This window comes from Sinohyriopsis cumingii, chromosome 10 (assembly GCF_028554795.1).
Source record: "Sinohyriopsis cumingii isolate HCF-2022 chromosome 10, ASM2855479v2, whole genome shotgun sequence".
Classification (NCBI taxonomy): Eukaryota; Metazoa; Mollusca; class Bivalvia; order Unionida; family Unionidae; genus Sinohyriopsis; species Sinohyriopsis cumingii.
This window is the reverse complement of record NC_142970.1, coordinates 117,065,387-117,081,405: the sequence shown is the minus strand read 5'-3', so window position 1 is coordinate 117,081,405 and position 16,019 is coordinate 117,065,387. Positions and strand designations below refer to the sequence as shown.

The window sequence follows — 16,019 nt, the reverse complement described above, 5'->3', positions numbered from 1 at the left end:
TTACACCGTAGCTGTTTGCTTGCTTTTTTAATTTCCGATTTTATAATTCCTCCGTAGCTTTGTTATGTACTTATTTTCATGTAATTTGCATACATATATTTAATTATCAATAATTTTAGGATATAATAACATGCTCTTAGTGTTTGTACACATTTATTATATTGCTTGTATTTTTTTTTCAATATTTGTGTATCTTCTCCGTCTTTTTCTCTGTGTTGCAACCATCAAATACTTCGGTTTACCTGCTTTCTTTTCAGTAGCTTCAGACTAATAATATATGTTACTTACTTTTTATTTTCTTTTTCTAACTGCTTTCCAAGTAGTTTAAAGGCTGGCTAGGAATCAATCAGTTATCCATTGACTTGTGACTTTAGAAACGAAACGAAGAAAGAAGAAAGACACATCAGAAATATGTTTAAAAAAATTCACCATCTATTCTCTTCAGTCAGACACCCTATCAAGTCTATCGAAACGCAGCAAAGGTAGATAAATTAAAGATGGACTGACTTTGAACATGTCCATAAAAATATAAATTACTGCAGATGTGAACTGTTGGTAAATTTTAACTCAGAGTAATAACTTTCAGCTGATAGATTCCTTTCTTCATAAATCTACCGTGCGTCAGGTTCTTCCTCATCAGTTTCGTAGACCACGTTTTTCTCTAGAGTTTTATAACTATTTTTATTATTATTATTATTAAAATTATTATTATTATTATTATTATTGCTGTTGTTAAGGTTTTTATTCTTATTATTATTATCAGTAGTAGTAAATTATTGTTATTATTATTATTATTATTATTACGTCTTTCTAGCAATTTCCCTTGGAATACAGATTTTGTATATATTTGTTTCCCTCAGTTCTAATTATATCCAGAATGTCGAGACATGAAGCGAAAACAATGGTACAGCTTTAACATAGGGCACATAAGCGATTCATTTTCGCCTAACACGGAACAGTGAGCAGTATATCGCTATCGTGATTCTAGCGTGTATCCAAACCGGTTTCTTCTCTTCATTTGTTGTTATATAAATAGTCTTATTTTTAACCGTACAGTTCATCTCATTCTTCTGTAACGTTGTACGTTTATTAAGTTTTGACCTATCATTATTTTCATAGGTTATCTCTTCAATGTCAACTATTAATGGTCAACGCGTGTGACTATTTTCATGAATGCGTGCGTTTTGTGTGCGTATTTTTAATGTCCCCCGATAAAGACCAATCCTAGGTCAAAGCGTAGTGAACTTTTATAGTGCCACTATCTATCTATCTATCTATCTATCTATCTATCTATCTATCCCTTTCTCTCTCTCTCTCTCTCTCTCTCTCTCTCTCTCTCTCTCTCTCTCTATATATATATATATATATATATATATATATATATATATATATATATATATATATATGTATATATATATGTATATATATATATATATATATATATATATATATATATATATATATATATATATACATATGTATATACATATGTATATATGTATATATATATATGCATATATATATATATATATATATATATATATATATATATATATATATATATATATATATATATAGAGAGAGAGAGAGAGAGAGAGAGAGAGAGAGAGGGGGATAGAAAGAACATGACATATGATACAAATGACAAAGCAATGTGCAGACTTCTTGTTGCTGCCCCGGTGAAGTCATTCCAATCATAGAAGACGAAACTTTCATTAAACTAATTATTTCATATTTTGTAAGTGATAATTGTTTTAAAAATTATGTATGTATACTCTCAGCATTTTTGTCTTTTCAGATTATAGGACTACAACAAATAGAAATTGTATTTTAAGGACATATTGGAATTTTGTATATAGACAAAGGGACAATCATGTACAGCGGGAGATTTACTGATTGTTTTGAAGTGTTTGTGTTTGTCTCTGGGTGTATATCTGTGTGGCTATAAGACGGTCAAAAGCTGGCACATTCCTTGATCTGTATAATCGAGAGAACAATGTGCATAGAAACAAGATAGATAAGAAACCCGTCATCGGACTATCGTATGTATATATATATATATATCTTGCATGTAGCTTTTGTCCTAAATCAAAGATTCAAAGACAAGGTTACATACAATTCAGACAGGACTGTAGTATTCAGGGAAAATGAAGCTAGGAATACTGTGTCTGGCGGTTTTACTCGTCTTCTGTAAGTATTCGTCTTCTGTAAATACATGACAACGATCTATTTTCATGTATATCTATTTACTCATATGCTTAGATACCAGGCTCTTTATTCTAATTTTTCATTACTTTGGTTTATATATCCAGAACGATGGATTCAATACTCTTCAGATTCACAAGAAACCGTACCAAACTAATAATGAAGGGTTCTTAACTGGGATCAAAATATTGCTGTAGTCGGTTTGTGTTTCTAAATCCAATATTTATTTTCTACTGCGAGATATTCAATTAAATTGACACAAACGGATGGCTGCAATACAAATGTTCATTCCGAAACAATTTGCTTTGCTGGTTATATTTTAATTCCTTTGTTTTCAACTGCACGTATCCAATGCATTTATATCTTTTTTCCATGTCCCGTTCAAGGCATTTATGTCTTTTTTCCATGTCCTATCCAAGGCATTCATATCTGTTTTCTATGTCCCATCGAATGCATTTGTGTCTGTTTTCCATCTTTTTGTTTTATATGAGTACTGTTTAAAATACATTGATTTACACAACAAAGCATTGCTTGTTTGTTCCGTTATAGACTGCCGGTATACTTGATTTTGTGAAAGATTATGTCTTTCCAGTATCCCGATCTCGATTTTAAATGACAGAAATAAGGTCCTCAAAGCTTAAGTCTGTGCAGCAATGTTTCAATCGGAATAGAATGTGTAGTTTAAAACACCTTGACTACCACTGTAAAATTCTATCCTGAACTTGATGATCTAACTATGTGGATGGTAATATTGGTCTACACTTTTCCATGGACAAATTCCTAACATCTTGCGTGTTTTGTGCATCAAAACTCCCTCTTATTATGCATTCACCACAACGCAAAACAGAACAGAGCAGAAGAAAACAAAACAAATGAATGAAGAAACAGAACAGAACCCAGGTTATCTTAATTACAACTTGGCGTCATAAGACATGTCTACAACAGTGCATGCTAACAGAGATTAAAATATTCTCACCAAGTGATCCAAACAATGTTAAGAAGTTTTCAAAACCAAATATATGAGATGATTTGAAACTTTTCATTTTCACTAAAGTTTCTCTTTCCGCTAACAAATGTTACAGTCTTTAACGTGTCGGTAAAGAAACAATGTAGCAATCTTATTATTTCAAACTGTATAATTTGTAACTATAGGTCAGAACTTGAACGAAATATATGACCACAACAGTAAGTAAATAAACCGGCAAACAAAATGTACAATAAAGCAAATAGACCCTCTTCCAAGATGAAAGTGTATCCAAAGAGATATGGCGGGAAGGATTCGTGGAATTTGTACAACGTGGATTGAATTGCAGGCGCGTACTGAGAAAACACATCTCGACTAGAGTACCATTTTAGCGATATTGGAACTAAGGAGGCCCTTGTTACAGAAACGATATTATTCATATTGGTCACTGAGAAAAAAAAAAAAAAACACCGTGCTTATAATTGTTGTTAAGTGAGTAAATGCCTATCTTCTGGTAAACATTTCCAAGTGTTGATACAACATATGCCATTGCAGTAGTTTGTCACTAACGGAAAGGAAAGGGAGGAAACAAAAGGTAGTTAGGGAGGGAGATGTGCAGGTCCACATTCATATTAATCTTACTGTTATTTTACATTACATTCAGTCCTTTTTCTGAACTGCGAAGCCCAACTGGTCACACCATTCATGGTGTGCGAATGGCAGTGCTTTAAGAACCACAACCTTACTTCCGGCGTAGCCTTTGATGACCCGGTTGCTGTAGAGTGCCGTGACTACTGCATTAAGCACGCGTATGTATGACTTTAATACATTTTAGTCCTCACTGGAAGTAAATGAATCAAACCGCCAAAGTTAATAATTTTAAAATCACAGATCTAATGAGACTACTCTTGCACTGATTTACGTTCTGGATATTGCTTTTCTTCGCCAAAAAAAACCCAGTTGTATTTCTTTAAGGTTGATTTCTTGTGCAAATAATTGATCCACAGTCTCATTAAAACTGATACACATGTTTGAAACATTTATTCTTTTCTTGATACGTTGTTAACAATTCACCTATTAAAACATATACATATACAACTGATAGTGTACGGCTCACACTAGTTTATTGCCAGGCAGGTGTTAGCTATCTGAAAAATAAATTTGTCAAACGTCTTGAACGAGTCAGTCCAGTACATAAAACATAATAAAATTTCAAAGAATATATTTCCAATTACTTGTGTGCACCTTTATTGAACAATGGCGATTATTGGCATATATTCTCGCTGTAGCACTTTCGAAGTAGTCGATTCCTTGTGAGATGTGAATTGATTGTGAAGATATGAACTTATGTGGAGTGAAACAAACGTGTAAAATAACGTATATTCAGCAATTGCCAGTCTCAGATAAGAACTAGTTTGGATCCAGTAAATTTAGACAAGCCCTACTTTAGATCCTTTGATTTCAGACAAGTACTAGTTTATATCCATAAATTCAGTCAAGAACTAATGAAGTTCCTGTGAATTCAGACAACAGCTTCGATCCAATAAACTCAGACACATACTAATTTCGATCCAATAAACTCAGACACATACTAATTTCGATCCAATAAACTCAGACACATACTAATTTCGATCCAGTAAACTCAGACAAGTAGTAGCTTAGATCCATTAAACTAAAATTCTTGTAGAAATGAATCTTCATTATGCATGTACATGCATTCAAATTGCCATTTTTATTACAACGACTAGCCTGGCTTTTTAAAATATATTTTGATTGTACACCAATAAAAAGCATCATTATCAAACATTATTTTAGTGGACCATTATTTTATTTTATTTATTATGAATATATTTTCAATTATAGTCTTAGGACTCGCTGATATCAATGTTCCATTGTAATAAAGATGATCATCAGTTAAAGCTAAAATGCCGCAGTCACGTGGAAAAAGAAGTATATTTGAAATCATCTGAATACTCATGATTTTGAAAGGTATTTGTCTAAACATCATCGGTTTCCATTAAAACAGGATAATATTGACGTTACATCACAAATGAGCCATGGAATTTCTCAGTCGAACTGAGGAACCCGGCCATTTTTCACAGGTGTACAAATTGATTGGCGATATCTGTAGGTCATCTGATTTTAGTCGAAAGCAGGAACACAAGATTTGATGACGTCACCTTTTTAATTATACGAAGTCAACACCGCGATATGTCGGATTCTCTTTAGTCGTAGTTGGCCCTTCAACGTATGCACGCATTCCCGCTGATCATCAGTATTTACCCAGGTCTTATTTGTATCCAATACGCGTCATTTCTACACAGATCCTTTTAAAATAGTCATCTTGTCCTGCCTCGCTTCATTCCATTTCGAATCAATCTGTACGCTGCACGCCAATACTGCTGTTTATAGATTAGTCATGCTGTTTATAGACTAGTCACGAACGGAATTTGTCAATTGTATCACATTACTACTTTTGGCGCACTCCACTACCACCAAATAAAAAAGAAGGAATTGCGAGGAACTTTGTTGACTGAGTTAAGGCAAGGCACTTCTTAATTCTAAACTGAATATTTGAACATCGTTTAAATATAACGTCTTGATTATTTCAAAGAACGGTCGATGTCAGATAACGTTTTTAAAAATAGGTTCCTTCCTTCCAAAAATTAGTTTGACTGAAATAACTGTGAAATTTATAATAATTCAGCTCTAATGGACACAATTTGTTTTTTAAAAAACAAAACGTTGCAAACAAGGTTTTTCCGTGTATGAACTAAAATATCAATAAGATTAATACATTTTATATTTATATACCTCAATGCTGCATCGATAGATAGCTGAAAATGTGAATTCAGTAGATATATGATTTTACTCTTTTCCGTTATGAACACGCAAGTTCCTCCTCTCTTCTTGTTATGCATTAACATCTGGCACGACACATTGTTGAGACGGCTTACCGTGTACATGGCACATTGTTGAGACGGCTTACCGTGTACACGGCACATTGTTGACACGGCTTACCTTCGAAATCAACACAAAGTATTTTCGAGGTAGAGTGAGTTTTGAGATCGGCTGCATTTCGAGGTAGAGATATTTTCGGATTGGCTGAATTTATAATTTAGGTAATTGTGTTCTTCACACCAAAAATTGTCTTCTGGTCTTTTCCAGGTACGACCATTTTGGAAACCTCGGTACCCTTGGCTGATCATCTTCTTTGTGAGACATTGAGAGTTAATCGATTAAAGTTAAAATAAATCATTTACTTACTTCTACCTTTGTGTATTTTATTTAGATTCTTTTGTAATATTTTAGCACAATGCTTGTGAGAGATATACTTTTATACACTTATGCGAGCAATGCGAAAGGGCAGAAGAAGGTAGAGAAAAATCAGCGCACAGATGCAATTAAATACTTATAGAACTTAACCCTAGAAGAGATTCGTAACAAACTTTTTAGTTACGTGCATCGCCGATATGTGACATCTTTACACATAGACTGAATGAGCCATATTATTTTGAATTGATTGGATTAACAGCAGAGTTGATTCCCCTCCCGTTTACAAGAAAGAAGAAAACATTAAAGATTATGTCATACAACAAATTAAACGGGTCATTAGAGACATCTACAATATATCTGAGTTAAATAACGTAAATCACATTATTTTAATGAATTAAAACTAATATTACATAACTTTCACGGTGTCTTAAATTCGCCGATAACCGGATTGTTCTGAAATGTAAGTACCATTCGTAAGAGCCAAGTGTCACAATTAATGTAATAACGATCAGGAATCAGGGAGAATATATATATATATATATATATATATATATATATATATATATATATATATATATATATATATATGCCCAGATACTCAGCTCATCTTACATTATTTATTTGTGCATTAGTCACATGAAATTATACTACAATATTTGTTTTAGTTCGCATCAAATATAACTGAGATCTTAAAAGAGAAAGCAAAATGACTTTGTCATCTTTGCTGAAAGTTTTAAGTTTGCCATGCTCAAGAATTCCGACAAGAAAAGATGTACTTGTGTAATAGAATAAATTAAGATTATGGGCCATTTGTATATAGCTCTCATTTGCAAGGGTTTATTAAATTTTCGTGATTAGTTGTTTGATTATGAGAAGTCAATGTTTGGGATATAGTCCTCTGAACAAACAATTAGCAGCAGAGGGGGCGAATCGGACATTTTGTCCAATCGTCATTTGGCTTAATTAATACTTTCTGCACTCAGCGGATCCAGCGTCGTCAGCGCCTGGTAAAAAAAAAAACGACGTCGTCGTCGGGGGGGATCGTCCAATCGTCATTTGGTTTAATATACCTTCTGCACTCAGCGATCCCAGCGTTGTCAGCGTCGGGTAAACATAACGACGGCCGCGTCGATGTCATCGCCCCCTCTGCTGCTAAGAGGTTATTTACAATGATCTTACAAACAGAGTGATCACTAACTCCTCCTCTTGTAGATCAATCAGGTTATTTGACTGATCGGTAAGTCTGAAATTAATTCTTGTTAAAAACCGATTATGGCATCGCATATAGACCGCATTAATCGGACTCTCAACGATTAAGAATCCGGGAGGGGCTGTTGGTGAAAATGAATAAAGGATATACCCCTGTTGAGCCTGATTTGATTGCTTGGTATCAACCTGGTAACTCCCTTCGATAACATCACACACTAGATTGATTGCTATCACCGATGCGATATTTACGTTGTACGGGGCAATATGCCTACCACCCTCTCCGTTATCGTGTCTGAGGATAGTTGATGGGCCGAGAAAATCATTAAGAGATTTTCTTAGTTCTGGCGCGTTGTATCCTGGAAACTTGAAATCGGGTAAATCGGCTTCTGTGATATTATACTCGGTTAGGAATTTTTGTTTATTACCATCACTGTTAGCAGATATTGTTTTAACGATTCGCTCATTAATATATTCCATGTCTGATATAAGTTGATTTAACACCTCAACGTGTTTTCGTGCTTTTGTTTTCCGTAGCTGTTCTAGTTGCAATTGGTAATTACGATTAATCTCGATAAAAGCACTAGCGATATCATTTAAATTAACTGTGACCACGGCGGACGATTCAGGAGTTTCCTTATACGGAAAATACCATTGCATGGTATTCCTGTTTTGAAATATAAATCTGCTGGGTAATAACGTGTTTTTTATAATAGACAAATCATCTCGATACCCGGGATTAATCTCGTGATACGATTGCGCATTCGTGTGCAAGTCCGCGGCGATTCCATGAGGTGGATTCTTAGGCCATCCTAGTATGGTTCTTATTGAACTGTTATAAATATCAACCATATACCCCGGTGTGCTTATTTCAATCGTCGACGATAACGTCGGTTCATGAACCGTAATAGCGATTTTTGATTCTTTTCCTGTGATCGATTTTATCCTGCGTTGAAATTCTTTATTGATTTGTTCTATTTGGTATGACCCAGTTGGTATTGTAACCTCCTTCCAGTCTGGGGTCCCATCGGGTTTATTTGTCCATGCAAAAACCAGCGAATTATTAGGTTGTTGTCCGTTAAATGCGTCCGCTCGGATATTGGGCCAACTGTGATATACTCGCAATTTTGCCAGCGCTATTTCCTTCACTGGAACCGATGATGGGAAGTTCACACTGAATTCGGGTTTCGTTGACGTTATCGATATCATACTTGTTTGTACCGGAGTGGTGTTCTCCGCGATCCGTTGAAGCAATTGAAACCCTTCGGGGTTCAGCGACATTATTGTTATCGGGTATTTTGTTTTCAATTTCTAATTTTGACACCGCGGAGTTATACAATTGTGTTATCGTGGAGAAATCAACGTCGGATATATGCGAGTCATCAATCGCGTTTGAGATCAGCTCGGATAATTTCGAGTACGCGTTAAATACTATTTGATGTTTTATTGTATAATCACGGTATTTTTTCTGAGAACACGATGATAGTATTTTAGTAATCGCGGTTGCAACCCCGGCAGCTGTTGTCGCCGCGGAAATTGCAATTGGAATTGCGATCGGGGCAATCATTGTAACCGACGATAGTATAATGCCGGCTCCGGCCATCACACCGGACACCGAATACACGGTGACGTCAATCGCGGTTACCCTTCGATGGTATTTTTTTATTTTTCTATCGCATTGTTCCAAGCGTGTTTTTAGATCCGCGGTGTATACCCGCACAGTATTGTATCGGTAGTGCGACGGAGAGTCCATTATCAAATATGTCATTGTTAAATTAATCAAAACCTGGTTCGAGCTCCTCTTTTGTAAGACTCGATACGAATTCTAAACACCATGCGATCTTTGCTCTAAATATTGTGTCTTTAACCACCCTGAATATAAAAACTTGTGCGTAATATCTATAGTCAGCTATTAATATTGCGGGGGGGGGGGGGCTGGTAAACTCTTTTCCCCCTCCTATTATATTAAATTGTTCCTTAGCAGTCCACGATAGTCTGTAGATATCTGCGACCCCATTGAAATCTATGGTAATATTAGTATTAGCGCCTCTTATCCAATCTAGAACACCCTTGTTAACAACATAGACGATATCCCTAACATGTCCGGAAGGACTATGTGCAAATTTTAAGTATGAGACCCGTTGGTTGATGTCAGAAAGCGTTTTAATTTCAGCGAGGGTCGTGTTTCCAAAGAATTTATCAACGACGTCGCTAGGGGTTTTTTGTTTACCCATGAATGATTTAATCTCAAAGAGGGTCGGTTTAGCTATACCCGGGGGGGATCCAAAAAACTCCGCGTTAAGCTCATTGACCCTAACGCGCTTTTGATAACGAATATACTCATTGACATCAAGGGCCTGTTGGCCGTGTATATACAGGATGATGTCAAGAAGTCTCTCGGCCACATCGTTGGCGTTATTGATATTCTCAAAAAATTTATCAACGGCGTCGCTAGGGGTTTTTTGTTTACCCACAAATGCTTTAATCTCGGGAAGGGTCATATCAACCGCAAGTGGGGCCCCAAAAAACTTAACAACGGCGTCATTATTGGGTTTTTGGTTGTCGATAGTCGCTTTAATCTCGGCGAGGGTCATAACAATAGAAGGTGGGGTTCCAAGGAATTTATTTATGATGCCGGCGAGTGCGCTACTATTTTTTTGTAACGCATTAAACCGGGCTATATGAGTATTGTACTCGGTTCGCAAAACCTCTGCCGCGTCGATTGCCAATTTTATTGTTGCAATATTCGGTTTTGTCACCGGTGTGCCCCCAAAGAAGTTCATGATGGTGAGTTGCATATTTGCGATAGATTTTTCCGCCTGCCTGTAAAGTTCGGTTATCAATCTATCTAAACTTGTAAACCTGTCTTGGATTAATGTTACCCTATCCGTTATCGTCGATAGATGTTCACCCGGTTTGAGTCGTCCGTCGCTGGTATACAACGCGATAGTGTTCTCGGCGGCATCACGCTGTCGTATTAAAACATCGTCGAGTGACACATTACTGGATTTTAATTTACCCTGGCGGTCTTGAAATACAACTATTTCGCCCGGGTCAACACTTGTTAGGTTCAACGTATCAGCGATTTCATCCTCGATTAGTTTTTTTATGTCATCGGTGGCGGGTGTTATGGGTTCTTTCAGCGCCGAAACCGGTCGTCCCCAGATATCAATCATTATTATCTAATGTAATTGTCTCTAAATTTCCCACTAGTGTATTCGTTTACAACCACATGAGGTGGTTTCCGCGATGATGAAATCGCCGCGAGTACGTTCAATACCTCACGGCCGCATATCGGTGGGTCACTTAATTGCTGTGTTGGCAGCGTGGAATAAAAAACCGGGGCTGAACAAGCCCGGATATACCGCATGAACTCGTTCGGCGGGGCTAACCCGTATGAATCAAAATAGACGATCGCACGCGGATCAATCGCGTATGCAACCCAATGAGTTCCCGCTCCGGAGGATTTATCGAGGTTAATTATACCGGTTTCAATATTCCTTGGTTTTGTTGGTAATTGATCCCTCATAAAAACACCTCTGAAGTTTTTTATCGCTAACGCGTCTGCGGCATCTACTAAATCAAAATTAGACATAGGAGTCATTGACTCCTCAACCATAGACTCTTGCGTTAATAAACGGTTCCCGGTAGTCTTAGACCCTTCCCCGAGTACCATGAATACGGGGTTCCCGGTAGTCTTAGACCCTTTCCGGCTACGGACCGTCCTCGTTTCTTTTTTTATAGCCTCTTCCGGTTGCCTTCTTCAATGCCATTCCCGCCGCGGTACCAACGGCCCCCAACGCCGCCGCCTTCGCCACTGCTGGTGCGGCCGCAGCAATCAACGCCGGAATCGCGGCTAACAGCGGAATTATCCCACCGGTCTTTTCCATGTTTTTCATCGCTGCGGCTGAGAAATCTATTTGAACACCCTTTTTATTCTTCATCGCATCATTGAAATGTTTTATTTGACGCGCCGTCAACGATATTTTATGATTACCACCTGCCATCTGTGACGGCTTCAGCGTTATTGTGGCCCCGCATTGTTTAGCCGACTTTGATCGTAATTTCTTGACTTGACCATCAGTTAGTGTAACGCCGACAACACTATACGACATTTTATTGTAAACGCGTTTGTGTTTTCAATTACATGTTTTCCACTGGTGCATCAATGATTCTCATTCGTCCACCAACACCTTCCAACAGCATTGATTTATCGCTGAGAATGACAGCAACCGCTCTATATTCGGCAACACCACCAGGACGTTGCACACGAGCTCGGAAGTGTATATCAACGACGGATTGTCTCGTTAAATCAAGATGTTCCAGCGAAAAGTAATAAATCGGATACAGGTTTTTAAAATCAAGTTGTGATATTTGCAAACCGGTATCGACGTTTTGATCGCGGCCCATATACGACAGCAATCGATGATACACGCGTGCAATCTGGTTACCCCCGTAATTGAGTTGTATATCCTCGGATGGTTCCTGCTGTCCGTTTATTCTCAACGAGACCTCATTGACACCGATTTGATCAAATATCATATGGCTGCGTTCTTGGGAACCTAATCGCGCCTTATTCTGTAGCGCTACGAATATATGACGCGGGGCTGAAACACCCTGTTTGGATGCCAGGTGCCATGTAAAAATACCATCCATATTATCCTCTTTAGCATCAGTGGTTACTGTAAGCCAACTCAACAGTGATTTACCACCTGTCTCCATGAATGAGAGTAATCGCTGTTCTGCGGTGATTGATGGGGTCATTACTGGCATCCACAATACTATATTTTTTATATTGACCTTACCGTCGGCAACACCAGCATCATGCCAGATTGCATCATTATCATTACCCTTTCGCACGAGTACTACTGTATGCTTAGCCCCATAGATGACTTTTCTGACGTTTCTACAGAATCCGAATATATGATGCAGTGGAATTGCGCATGAAAACTGTCGGCGTTGTCCTTGCAACATCCCTACTCGTGTTGCAAACCCTAGATTGTAATTAGTAATAACATTTATGACATCAAAGTCCCCAGCTGGTCTTACATACCCGACCGGTGCCGGATTAGCCGCGGCGGCATTTGCTGCCTTTACCCTAGAAAACTGGTTGTGTTCAGCGTTATCAGTAATATCCTTTGCAAACATCATAGACGGACCAGCCGACCTTGTATAATCATCAGAATATCTTGCTAGCCCGATTATTGTTGTTGCAGCATCAACATCACGTTCTATTGATTCAATTTCTCGCCCGTCAATGAGATATTTTGCGCTCTCAAATAACGCCATTACGCCGTTGTTGACGAAACCAACTCGGATAGTCGGGTTGTTGTCGTACGGTGCATTATCGGCAGCATTTGTTACAAGTTCCCCTTCGATTTCGATAAACGCTTCACACGGCAAAAAATATCTACTGGTATCTTGGACTTGAAGTTCAATTCGCGATCGTAGATTCGGTTGTATTGCATGATAAGAATAATATTGATAATCACGGACAGAATCATCCCTGCGCACTGGGGCATCCATATCAAACGCGGGATCAGCGGTTCGCGCAAACATTTTATTATTTATCATGTTGATGTTTTCAATTGCAATTCATCAGCGTCGTTTTCGTCGTAAATTCTTTGAATTTTGTTTAAGACCACTTCCCGCTATCGCGTTCATGAGCGCGTTGGTTGTTGCATCGGTGGATGGCTCCGTCGTCGGAGTCGCCAGCGGCGAGGCCATCAATGGCGGGGTTGCCGCCAATGACTCGGTGGATGGCTTCGCCATCAACGACGCTAGTTTTTTTTCCACCGCGTTATTTATTACCCTGCTGACATTTGCAGGCATCACTGTTGTAGAACGCAACGGCGGAGCCGCCAGCGGCGTTTGTTTTTTCTTCTCACCAACGACATTAGTTTGTCCTTTGCTGCAGAAAACGCCTTTCCGGCAACATCTCCAATAGCGCTGATTCCCTTATCACGAATAACATCAATGGCCTTCATAGATAATTGTTTAGCTAACGGCGCCACTTTTGGGGCCATTCTTGTAAATAACCCCGCAATGGTGCTACCGAGACCGTCTCCGTACCACGCGCGGTATACAGGCAATCGTGAGTTTACCACGTAGACGCTGACTGGTTTATCATGGTTGTAGTGTATAATCATCTTTATTATAAAAACACCAGTGTTTTCCAATTAGTGATTGATCACCAGTGATTGGTCAATCGCTGTAATGACCGTGGTCATCAAAACCGTCCACGAGTTCGTCTATGAGCGCTCGATATATATTAATGTCCATGATACCGCCTGCAAATAAACGCCTGCAAATATCAGCGGCCTCATTAATGATTTCACGAGAGTTATTTCCGGCTCGTTTTCCTCCGATTAGTATTTCCAGCCGTGATATATCACTGAGAACATTACCAGGACAGGTAACGCCGTAGGATTCTTTACCAACAGAGTATCCTTTTCCTCTTTTTGGTTTCTTACTTTTTACTTTCTCGAGGAATGCGTCGTAATTGGTATCACCACGTGGTTTTGTATCTTTGTATTTGCTTGCTAAATACACCATTTTTGTCCATTTTTCCGTCGAATTTACACTTTCCTCGTAACCGCTATTGACATACGTCTCTCGAAGGTTCTTATTAAGGTTTGCAACAGTAAAATTAACTAATTCTTCATCGCTGTCGAAGGCTCTAATTTTCTCTATTGCGGACTTTGTAAATACGTTACGGGGTATATTCTCCCTTTTCTTTTTTTTCTTCCGGTATTTCTTCCGGTATTTCTTCTTCTGGTTCTCTTGCGGTGGCGCCTAGTTCTTCTTCATCGGCAATTGTAACATAAGGTTCTTGTGGTTCGGTTATAGCGAGTGGTGGCGGCCTCCGTGTTGTAGCGAATGCTATTTTCGCAGGAAGTGTTTCCAGAGACTCTTTTGTTTGCTCGGTCTGAGCCGCTATCCTTTCAAGCGCACCGAAGACGGGCACAGTTGCGCTTTTTACCGGGGCAAAGAGTTGTTCGCTTCCAACAGCAAAATCAGTTTGTAGTTGTTGCCGCGTTTGAAGTTGTTTTCGGACCCTGTCTCGTAACGGTATGAACCTCTTAAGCGCTGCTAGCCGCTCTCTGGCTAGCCGAGTAGTAAGTGATTCACCTACCATTATTGCAAATTGCTCCGCAATTTCTAATTTCCCTGTGGCAGGAATCTGTCGCGTCAGACGCAATCGTCTTATCGTTACCACGACCTATCGGGGGGGGGGGAATGTATAACAACGATGCGCCACTTCCGTTACGCTGGGGGCTCCACGGGGGTTTCGTCTATAATCCTTCTAATGTTTTTAATTTTACTAGAAATCTCCCGGCGTCGTTCATAAACACGTCCAAGTTTTTTCGTACTGTCTCAACGGCAGTGAATAGTCCAATGAATGCATTTACGTCATTGCGGTACAGGTTCTCATTAATCGTATGTTGTAATCGTTTTATAAAAGCGTACTCGCGGGCCAGAGTAAAACGCCCCCGTTTCGATTGTTCGTTAATAATCTCATAATCGGATAATATTCTTTCGCTGTCGAGACCATCAGATAATTCAACTCCTTGATTTTTTAATTTTGAAATCTCGGTTAATATATTATTGATGTCTTCGATATTCATATTCTTATAAACATCTTATTTTTAAATAAAAAAAAAATGTTTTACAAAATGAACCCTGCGTATCAATCCCGAGGTATGTTAACATTCGATGAAACCGTAGGATAATTCGTTTTCTTCCGGTATTTCTTCCGGAACAGACGATTTATTGTAGCGTTCGCACTGTCATGGCGACTTCGTCATGGTGACTTCGTCACTCGCTGATATAATCGGAGGATTCTGTTACATATGAAAATCGAATTTTGCGTCCGGTCTTTTTTGAGATCGCTGAATTCTGTATTCCTTCTGCAACAAATCGTATCGAGGCTCCACAAATGTCAAAGTATCTACTGGCTTCATTCATCGACTGAAAAGTTTTTTCTTCGTGAGTTGTTGTATCAAATGACTTTACGGGTTTTGCTTTCTTTGAGTATTTACCAGTTCCTCCTTTTTTGGTATTCTGACTTTGCGAGATAGCTTGCAAGTTTATAAGAGAATTATCAGTCTTATTATTAATAATATGATCAATCACAAACCCATTCTCGATTAATCCGTTAAATACTTCAAATACAATCCTGTGAACATAATAGCTTTTTTCTCCCGCAGTAAATTGCAAGTATCCCTGATTATTTACGGTACCAACCGGCTTCTTCAGTCTGCGGTTTCTAACAACGCCGTCGCGAGATGCCTCGTAATTAACAAGCATGGGATGCGGCTGAAATTCTTGGTCCATTTGTATAATAATACTACTTGTCTAATTCATT

At 38.4% G+C, this 16,019-nt stretch overlaps 1 long non-coding RNA gene across 1 annotated transcript; it reads left to right on the top strand.

Moving 5' to 3' along the window:
* The first annotated feature begins 2,053 nt into the window (after window positions 1-2,053).
* LOC149791083 (uncharacterized) lies at window positions 2,054-6,439 on the top strand. Its single transcript, XR_016423660.1, has 3 exons — window positions 2,054-2,190; window positions 3,834-3,978; window positions 6,338-6,439. It is a non-coding gene; the product is annotated as an uncharacterized LOC149791083 (long non-coding RNA).
* The last annotated feature ends 9,580 nt before the right edge of the window (window positions 6,440-16,019 follow it).